This window comes from Octopus bimaculoides, chromosome 1, assembly GCF_001194135.2.
Source record: "Octopus bimaculoides isolate UCB-OBI-ISO-001 chromosome 1, ASM119413v2, whole genome shotgun sequence".
Classification (NCBI taxonomy): Eukaryota; Metazoa; Mollusca; class Cephalopoda; order Octopoda; family Octopodidae; genus Octopus; species Octopus bimaculoides.
The window spans coordinates 52,884,230-52,894,206 of record NC_068981.1 but is presented as its reverse complement, the minus strand read 5'-3'; the positions used below and the strand labels follow the sequence as shown (position 1 = coordinate 52,894,206).

At 33.3% G+C, this 9,977-nt stretch overlaps 1 protein-coding gene across 12 annotated transcripts in view; it reads right to left on the bottom strand.

Moving 5' to 3' along the window:
• The window catches only part of LOC106881656 (calcium-dependent secretion activator 1), a 231,207-nt gene that overhangs the window by 163,279 nt on the left and 57,951 nt on the right, over positions 1–9,977 (bottom strand). The gene's annotated exons all lie outside the window — the stretch shown is intronic.

Genomic DNA, 9,977 nt, shown 5'->3' with positions numbered 1-9,977 from the left:
ATATATATATATATATATATATATATATATATATATATGTGTGTGTGTGTGTGTGTATATATATATAAATATATAAATATACATGTAGTGAGAATTTACAAAAAAAAAAACCAGAAGACAAAGACGGGTGTGTAAACAATGAACAGATGTATTAGTTTAATGCTCGGGAAGTGAGAAAGTCTTTTACATTTTGAGCCTACGCTCTTCGACAGAAAGGAACACAGAAATGAACAAGGAGAGAAAATAAAAAAGGTTTAGTGGCTAGCGATCTATCATGGCGAATGCTGGACAGAGGAGTCACACAGGAGAGCTAGGAATGGGAGATAATAAAGTAGTGGTGATCCCAAAACAAAGGTGCACGCATGTGTATCTGAGCATGCATGTGGATGGGGGCTGGTGACCCTGACGTGTGCATGTGTAGGTGTGAGGATGATGATGTGAGGATTGAGGATGATGGTGTGGATAATGCTTCTAATTGGCAATTAATTAAATCATTTTGTTTATATAATAATATGTATAGCGATTCTTTTGTACAAAGACAACAGATAGAAGGTTTATGTGTATATGGTGTAGCTGAATCAATGGTTGACCAGAATATTTTATAGTTAACATTTTTTCGTTTGAGTTTATGTATATATGTAGCCAATGAAGTAGTGTTACTCGTTATATTCAGTTTAAATGAATGCATATGTGCTAAAAATCTTTGCTTAAAGTTAATAGAACTCCCTATATATACCATACTGTGTGAACTTATATATCATGTTGAACCTTTTACATTTGCCTTCTAAAGGACATGATTTTTTAAATTCTTATATGTGCAATATTTAGTTGTCTATTTCTGTTCTGTGGTATAATATTTAATATTATTAGGATTATTTGTCATGGTGTGTGGTGTTATATTTGAATTTGTTGAATCATTTATAATAGAATTAGGTATATTTACTTTTTTGTATGTTATTATTGTTATTAGATTGTGGTATTGGATTATCTAAAGCATATTGCATATTTTGAGATGTATGATTATTGGAATTTTGCTGATATTTTCTTACTGTTATAGTATTGCTATGTATTCTTGTAATGTTATCTATTGAACAAGTATTATGTTGAGTATTATTTTGTGTTCAAGGACTATTGTATATTTCTCTACAAGTATTATTGTTGTAGTTATTATTTCTTGAACTATGCTTATAATTATTAAGTTTTCATCTATTAGAGCCGGCGATAACTGATCTTATGTTCGGCAATGTAGGAAAAGATATTTTAATTGCTGATCAATTAAATATATGGTGATATTTATGGTCTGTTATAAGCTTTGATTCTGAATATAATGGAAATGGTAAAGAAATAAACTTTTCAGCATTTTATAATACCTCCTAGCCACCATTTTAATGTTCATTCTGCTATGCCTACATGGGCCAGTAGGTCTCCAGTACTGCCTATTGTTGCAAACGACTGCAACAATCAGCATATTGCTGTTGCAGTAATTTGTCATTTTTTCATGAAGCTCAGCATCTTTGGATCAGTTTTTCTAAACTGAGTTTCATGTCTTCCTAAGTCTCCTTCTTCTACAGCTCGATAGTTGTTTGGGCATTTGAGGGGGATCTATTTCAGTTATGATCTTTGCATTTCCTGCTCTCAAGCACCTGTCATATATGAAGTAGACTTTTACCAGTATTCTGCCTGTGATCCTACAGCATTTGTTGTGCATCCATAGTTTACACTTGATGAAGCATATGAAGCTTCTACTTACTATTTGTCTGTAGAAGATTTTTGAATGCGAGAAAGAAATGATGGATGCGTAATGTAGATATGCATGAAAACCAGATTAGAAATAAGCTGAGAGAAAACTGGCTATAAGAGGAATCAGAAGTAGCATACAAGAGAGATGGTTGCACTGCATGGGAATGTGATGTGATTAAGGATGGTTGTTGCATAAAGAAATATTGAAGACTCAAAGATGATAGAACTTGTAGAAGAGGGAGAACAAGCAAGACTGAGGATGAAGTGGTGAAGGCTGCTGATGCTGCAGAAGACCCAACTACCTGTGGTGAAATGTACTCTGACATGAGGTAGTACTTAGAGGCAAAGATACTTTGTAATATGCCAAGCATACAAAATATATTTTGCTGTCCCACCCTCACCATACAATCTTTGAATTCTTTGACTCTTCCCTCCACTGATCCATTTTCATTCTTCCACAAGGTCTTTGTCATCTCTCTGACTCCACGATTCACTAGGCTCATGTATCTGGGACAGTGTCAGTCCACCCTCATCTCTTCACTTGGCCAATGTATAAGATACTGCATTGGGCCAGCCACATGCATCCATAGTGCCTTCTCTCGAGTGCATCTCCCTTACTCCTTTTTGCATACCTTTACTCAGTCATCACATTCACTATCCTTCCTTAGGGCCTCTTCTACTACCATCCAGCATCAATTCTTTATTCTATCCCATCGTCCACTCTTATTTTGTTCACTTTTCTTGTTGTCAGTCATTCCCTAATCTTTATTTTATCCCATCAACCCATCCATATTTTTGCCCACTTCAGCTATGATCTTTGCATTTCCTGCTCCATTATACTACTGCTCCTTTTTTCATACACCAAGCATCTAGACCTTTCTGGCATCATCACTTTCTCTCTTCTAATCTCTTCCTTGGTCACCTGAACAAATGCACACACTCTACGTTATTGTGTACTCTTGGCACTTACTTGCTTCCCTCACTCACTCACTTCTGGATCCATTACCCATCTATTCCCCACCACTCTTCCCTCCTACATGTCTGAGCAATGAAAATTCTCCATGTTGTTCTGTGCGCAAGACACTATCCCTCTGGCAATAGTGCCGGCCAATAACTTATGCTTTCACAAAATGACTAGTGAGTGAAACAATTTCTCAAGATCTGGTATTATAAAATGCACCCAGTATACCTAGTAAAATGGTTCACAAGTTAAGCAGAGAATGTATTGGGTTCTGAGGTTTCTTTATTTAATTCCTCTAGGGATAGTATCATGGAAAACACACTCAGAACCTTCTGTAAAATGGTTAGTAATAGGAAGGGCATCCAATATTAGAAACCAAGCCAAATGACACAAGTATGAATCTATGGAAGCAGCAGCCTCAAACAAAGACAACCCATCCAACCTATACCATCATGGAAAGCAGATATAAAAATCCTCTCATTTGCACACAACAGCTGACTCCTCAAATATCTAGTTTTTCTCATAGCTTTATTTCTACTGTGTCATTCATGCGCACAAACATTACAGATCCAGTGGAACATGTTCATTTCTTTACTTTCTAATCTTCAAATCCTCTGCATTCAAGACACATGTTTCACTGCCGCATACACTGCACTTCATATGCAAGCATGATACAGTTTGTCCTTCACTTTATTAGAGAGATCCTTTGTTACCTGCAGAGTAAATGACACCCTGAACATTTTTCACCATGTTCTTATTCTGACTACTATACTTTCAGTATACCCCAACTCCACAAAAAATTTGATCACCTGAGTAAGAGAAGCCATAAGCTATTTTCAGGTATTTGAAAGAATCTGCTGCATACAGATTCTGTCTTCTCCATTAGCATGCCTGTGATCCCACTATACTTTGTGTGTATCCATAGTTTACATTGGCAAAACCCTACACAATCTCTATATATTGCTATTCTTTTATAAGTGCATGTGTGTGTGTGTGTGTGTGTGTGTGTGTTTGCATTTGTGTAAATATACTAATGCAGGGGTAGGGACTGTGAGCCAGTTGGCTAGGACTTAGGATTTTTAGGCTTCTACTGGTTAGAGGGAAGGAAAAGATACTTTAGTAAAGAATAACTTTCTTTATCAATAGTTCTAATTCTTTTCTGATACTTCTAAGCACATCCTGACACAGCATGTGTATTTATATGTATGTAATCTATGCATAAATCATGTGCATTTATCAATTATTAAAATATTCGATGAGGAGTTTGAAATGGCAGTTAACATTTTACATCAGATATGGACTTATATCTAGTTTGTACAGATATGCAAGCCTAGATATGTGTGTGTATATTTGGGGGCGGGGGGTTAATCATTACTGGGACAGATATAATATACATATTAGTATTTTTGTAACATTGGTAGATAGTGATTAGAAGAAAGACTATATTTTCTCCTCTTTTGATATAAGAAAATAATTGTTTCTTTTTTTTTTCTGCTAAAGAGTGAATAACTTTTTACAAAATTCCATTCAGTGTACCCAGTGCAAGCTTTGGACACATAAGAGGTGCAATGGAATCAGAAGGTTAACAAAGAAAGTAGTTTTTGTATGAGGCAGAAGTGCATGAACAATAAGCACTAAGAACACAGGAAATAGAGGAGATCCTTAGAGGTAGTAGATAGTTTCCATTACCTAAGCGATGAAATCAGCAGTGGAGGAAGATGCTCTGAAAACGTAGTTACTAGAATTAGAACTGGCTGGTCAAAGTTCAGAGAGACTACTTTTTGGTAACAAAGGACTTCTCCCTCAGAGTGAAAGGCAGATTGTACGATGCTTATGAAGAAACAGCAATACCACATGGTAGTGAAATGTGAGCAGAGAACATGTGAAGACTTAAAAGAAATGAAACCAGTATGTTCTGCAATGTCAATGTGCATGCACAATAAAGTGTAAATATGTTCAGAGAAAAATTGGGTATAATAGGCATCAGGTGTTGTGTGCAAGACAGAAGACTGTGTTGGTATGGTCATGTGATGTATGATATATGGATGAAGACAGCTGCATAAAGAAGTGCAAATCTCTAAATGTGAAGAGAACCTGTGGAAGAGGAAGACCCTGGAAGAGGTGAGGTGAAGTGGTAAAAAATGATCTTCAGATGTTGAGCCTCACAGAGATAACAAGGGATTAAGATTTCTGGCGATCTGCTGTGCTTGAGAAAAGCCATCCAGCCAAGTTAAACCAAGGCCATAAAGACATGTTTGTATCCATGCCCCTACATATGGTTTGTCACAAACAAACATCTCCCCCATAACTCATCTTCCTTACACCTCCCTCATTCCTCCACTCAAGTTCACCACTTGCTGTATTCCCTTCCTCTCTATTTCCCCACTCTCCCTTCACACACTTCCAAGCCTACCAGCACACAATGTGTCCCAGTAGAATCTCTTCTCCACAACATATCTTCCAAACACTCCCTCCTTCTGTTTGTGTCCACCCACTATATTCCCTCCTCTCCACCTCCCACTCTCCTTTCATAATTTAACATTATGAAGTTAAGCAGAATCAGGTTTTCTTCTGGATTCTATAGGAAATATTCAATTAGTTTTGCAGGTGGATTTTTATAAAAAGTAAATATAAATACTTCTATTAAATTTTCTGTTCTATCATTTAAATTTCACTTTTTGATATAAATGCAATTTGACTAGAATAATGTGATGATCATTTGGTGCGATTTTTGAAGTGAAGAAAATTTGCTTTGTAGAGTCTAAAAGGATTCCAACATTGAATGGTTGTGATAGAATTTATCAGTACTAAAATGAAGATCTTATTAGTTGTATTGAATGCAAAAAATGTTTTGAGATGTTATCAAAGGTACTTCCAATATACAGAAAGGACAATATTTTGGTACTATTCATGAAAAATAGAATAGTAATGCAGATTATTTTCTGACTAAACGTTTAAAGATACTAAATATAATTCGAATTCTTGAAGGCAGTATGAGAAGCTATATATGGAGTTCAACAACAAGTATTACTTTTACAAAAGAAAAAAAAAAAATTCAGTCAGTACCAGAGACAACACCAATGTTTATAAGACCTTCTCAGAAAAGTTAGTTTACTACATATTTACTATACATTTAATGCAGTGTGAGGAGACTGAAACATATCCCAAGTTATCTTCCAAATTTGCCAGAATAATTAAAATAATATAAGTCATTGACTAATATTATCTTCTCAAAGCATTATTATTTCTAACTGGCATTTTAATGCTTAATTCATTAAATATGATAGTGTCAATTTGACTACTGCTTTCTCATGCAGATCCACAAGTACATTTTCTCAGTAACTTATTCTCTGACTCTCACATAAACTGAATGTACAAATAAAAATGAGGTGACTTGAAAGAAAGATAATTCAAGTATTCATTACAAATTAGATACTACAGGTAGGAGAGTTAACAAAAATCCTTTATTTAAAATCTTGATCATTGACCAATTGTAACTAATTTAGAAACAATATCCCATGAAGTAAGTGGATAGCAGATGGAAAGCAAATTTGCTGGAGAAACTTCAGTTATCAACATTTCTTGCATCCTTGGTGATTTTGGTTTTTTAGCTACACAGGGCTATTGTACTGTATGAACCAGACTAAGATAGAATTATATACAAGAGCAGAGTAACTGATGACCGGAGAGATAAACAATTAAAATGAAGAATACAGAGGTTGGTCAAAATAATGAAAACACCACTTTTTACTTAAATATTTTCTTATTGGCAACATGACAAATTCAGAACTGTTCTAGTCTGTGTATATGTGTGTATATGCTTGACATATCTGACTTCCAAAGAGAACAAATGTTGGAGTACAAATGGCTGGATCTAAATCAGCCAAATTGTTTAATGTTTTGAGCAGTACAGTCTCTAAAATCATGTTGGCATTTCACAACGAAGGTAAAAGCGACTCTGGCAAGCATAATTCTGGACAGAAAGCAAAGCTTGCTGAGAGGAACTGCAGACTAAAGAAACATACTGTGTCTAAATACCATCAAACTACAGCAGCAAAAATGAGAGCAGAGCTAAACTACTATCTTGCACACCGTGTGTTAACCAAAGCCACTCATTGTGAGCCCATATATCAATTGTCATGTATTAATTTGATTGCTCCAATTTCTCAGGCTTGTCAAAAAAAAAAAAAAAATGGTTGGCAAATATTAAAAACAAAGTTTATGATTTTTTTACCAGATATGAAATCTATCTAAAATTAACAAAATATAATTTAAGCAACATCAAATGAAAATACAGTCCAAAGGCCAGTCATTTTGCTTAGATGTCAATACATATTTTTATACACAGATATGTAATTTGCATGTAACCAATTAAAAACTTGATTATTTTTAATGTTATTTCTGAGTATAAATTTTTTGATTTACCATACAAAAATATATGTATATTGACTAAATAGAAAGGAGCAATGGACTTAAAATGTTTGCATAATTTTTTTCTTTTAAAATATTGAACTGTATTTAAAACTCATAAAAAGTAAAAGCAAAATTAATAAATTAAAAAAATGAAATTAAAAAAAAAGAAACATTTTCAATTGTTTATTTTGATTTCATGAGTAAAACACAAGTAAAATTCAAAATGATACATGGTAAAAATTATTATTTGAATAACCTATTTCTAAAGATAGCATAATAAGGAAAACAATTTCTACCCTTTCAGTAAAATATAGTAGTATGGCATGCAAAACATATGTGATTTAAATGAAAATGATCTTATTCAAAATAGGAAGAGCATGAAAACATTATAGTAAAGAATAAAATAGTTATAAGATATTCTTAAAGTAGTGGCTTAGTACACACATTTGTTGAACATTTACTGTTGTTTGAAAGTCTCTAATCCATTCTTCATAAAATAAAAACCTTATAGCTCAGTTTATTTTATATGAAGATGTTAAACAATATAATCCAAAGAAACTAGTAATGTTCTGTAAATAGTAACACAAAGAACTATGCCACAAGGAAAAGAAGACATTGGAGAAATATGAAATATCTACAATGAGCATTTTAATTCTATCATGAAAAGCTTTTTCTGAAATATTAAACTTCTCTTCTTTTTCATGGTATACCATTTATTCCCATGTTTAAACTATATTAGGGTGCCTTGATGGCTGGATTTTGATTTAATAATACTGAAAGGTAGATCCAATCAAATAAGTTGTTCAATTCTTTAACCAATACATCAGTTTGAAGTGTTTATTTTTAATATTATAAATAATATGAGACCCAAAAAGAATTTTATTGTTGCTGAAGGAACCACATTTGTCTCCGCATCAAAAATCATCCGAGATTATCATAAAACTTTGGCATCATTCTCAATATTATGAGTTCAAACAACTCAGTCCGCAATAATGTGGCAAGAGGTCAATGTGACCTAGGTATTAAAGAATTAAAACAAATTAAACTCATTTAAAGTATATACAAGAAATGCCATGTATCAAGGATGTTACAACAATGACAATTGTAAACTATGTCACCTACAACTTGAGACATACTAGCCTGGCTATTCAAGTAATGTTGAGAATTATATCCATGTGCAAAGAAAAGAAAAATTTCAAGAGAATAGATTCCATTCATGGCGCAAATATTTAGATCTCTGGATTCATGTATACATGGATCATATTCATATTAATGGTACTAGATTGCTGCTTATCATAACAGATTCTTTTTCAGGAAGCTATAAGTGTTCTTGAAAGAAAGCACTGTATCCTAAAGCAGGTGCCATGGTAATTTCCATTTTTCTTTTTACTTGCATGTCAAAAATTTTGAATTGCACAAAATATGGTGCAAACAATTAAAATGGTGTCAAATACACTCTCCCAACAGAGAGAAAAATTTGAAGTCATTTTTACCTCAATAAATATTCAACTATCACACTGTTCTTCATGCTCAGATAACAAAGTCCTTTGAGTTGATGGGATATCAGATTCATTGATGAACACACAAAAGAAAATAATAGTTCAACACTAGCAATTGCAAACTTTAAAAATTGGAATCAAAATTGCTTTCATTACAATGAATTGGATTAGAAATTTGGTTTGTGTAGACTAAATCAGTCCTAAACATGTACCAATTGAAATGGGCACATAATGAGGCTACAAACAACAACAATGAATCTTGTTAAAGTAGTTATAAGTCTAATTTAAGAAGCATCAGGGTTAAACCTGCAATGAAAAAATCCTTTGATGATGTACATGATTTACCTAATGTAATAAGCTCTTACATTTCAGAGAGATGTGAAAATAATGGCGTTAAATCGCGTTACTGTAGAACTAAAAAAATTAACATTATGAATAAACTGAGCAACCTTGAGTTTTCAAAGATGAAAGAACACTAATATATGATGTAAGACAGAAGTGCTCCATTTAATATTGTTCTGTAGAAATATACTTGCAGTCAATGAGGAGGGAAACAGCTTTAAGTTAGTAAGGAAAGTGATCATTTACAACCATCAGATTAGAAGCTCAGCATGTGGAAATGATAAGCCAATAATATGTATATCAAACAGGGTTTTCTTTCATCTTATTTATGGTAAAGGTAATTTCTAAGGTGCAGACTATCAGCAGGCAAATTCAAGGTGCAGATGGGTTTATTTGGCTCTTATGTAAGTGGTGGTTATGAGAAAGAGGTCAAATGAATAACTGAAAGGAAACTTAGATGTATAGAAATATAGGTAAATTTTGAAATGAGAAAGGAATCAAGAGTTAGTAGGATTAAGGAGAAGAATTGTAAATATAAAAAGTGGAGAAAAGATTAGTTGGCAAATTTTTTAATGATAAAGATCTGAGTTCCCACATCAGATGTACCTGTGTAATGAGTTAGGAGAACAAGAGAAATTAAAGATCTTGACATCTTCAAGGAAGTTATTTTGGAGAGCAAAAAAATTTGGTTGAGGCTCTTGATTAAACAACAAAATCCAAAGGATCAGATATGATGTAGAGTATCAATGCGATAGGTAAGAGCAAATGATTTTGAGTTAATTAAGGAAAGTGACTGGTAATTGGAAGTATTTCTTATGATTTACACATTTGAAAAATATGTACTCTAACTCTCTCTTACTCTCTCTCTCTTACTCTCTCTCTCTTATACACACACACACACACACATACACACATGAAGTAATTTGAAAACATAAGCAGAGAAAGATTTTTTGAAATAATATTTTAAAGAATAAATCTAAAGTATTTAAATAAAGTGATAAGAATAGAGAATTGTATGGGCA